Source organism: Limulus polyphemus, unplaced genomic scaffold (assembly GCF_000517525.1).
Source record: "Limulus polyphemus unplaced genomic scaffold, Limulus_polyphemus-2.1.2 Scaffold925, whole genome shotgun sequence".
In the NCBI taxonomy this organism is placed as follows: domain Eukaryota; kingdom Metazoa; phylum Arthropoda; class Merostomata; order Xiphosura; family Limulidae; genus Limulus; species Limulus polyphemus.
In genome coordinates, this window is record NW_013666535.1 from 281,259 (window position 1) to 282,336 (window position 1,078).

The 1,078-nt window shown below is 38.8% G+C and overlaps 1 protein-coding gene across 4 annotated transcripts in view; it reads right to left on the bottom strand.

Annotated features, from left to right (window-relative positions):
• Positions 1-1,078, bottom strand: part of LOC111086210 — a 72,591-nt gene that overhangs the window by 13,016 nt on the left and 58,497 nt on the right. The gene's annotated exons all lie outside the window — the stretch shown is intronic.

The window sequence follows — 1,078 nt, forward strand, 5'->3', positions numbered from 1 at the left end:
AGCCTCCACACGCCTATAAATATAACCAACGCGACGCGCCAAGAAAAGGGTATCTATTATTAGTTTGCTATAGTCAGTGTGCTATAAAATTCGGAAGCTATAACTGTGATTGTTATAACGCTTATCAATTGCAAAACTCCAGATATTTGACCAGGAATCTTTACAAAGTTCGAACATTACAACTCATTTAACTTCAGTGGATTCTTAATGGCCATTAGTATTTTTACGAAAACATTACTCGGCGTGTGTGGCTGATAAATAACGAAGAACAAAGGTAGCTAGCTTACCGTTAAGTGAATTATACCTTCGTCAACTCGTAATCAACTAGCTCATCGTGAACCCTCGTTAAGATATCAAGGAAGTTTCAAACTAGAAAGAAGACTTTATATTGCTTGTAAGTTTGTGAAACCAGTGGCGTAAGCATGACCCTGCAGACCTCGCATTTGCAGAGGGGAGAGCCAAAAGGGGCCCGATGGGCCAAAAAACTTAAGAGTTGCCGAATAAATGAAGGGGCCCAATTACTTTTTATGCAGGGGGCATCTTTTGTCGTTACGCCATTGGTGTTGACTCATATCGGTGAACGTTATGTTAATTTCAAAGTTAACTGGGACAGTGATGTTTTCGCGGGCTGTTTAGGTAGCACATTTAATTTATTGCAGCTGTTATCATTACATGATTAATAGGTCACATATTCTATTAGTAAACACATTCATATTCTCATTCACTTTTACTGTCCTTAATATATTTACTATTATTTTTATGCATCACACTTGGAGTGCCAAAATGAGCATGGCCACATAAGACATGCCACAGTCGCCACTATTACTGTATTTCGTGTTATACAGTATCAGCAAATAAAATATATGCCACAAAACCTTCCTCTACATCAAGCATCTTAAGAGGCGTCTTCATGATGCGTTTTAGCCATTTGCTCATTAACCAACAGAAGGGCATATTTTTTGGAAGAATTACTTAGAAATTGCACCCTCGTAACGGGATTTAGAAGCAGTCATCCTCTAAATTTGTTTGTTTTGAATTTCGCGCAAAGCTACACGAAGGCTATCTGCGCTAGCCGTCC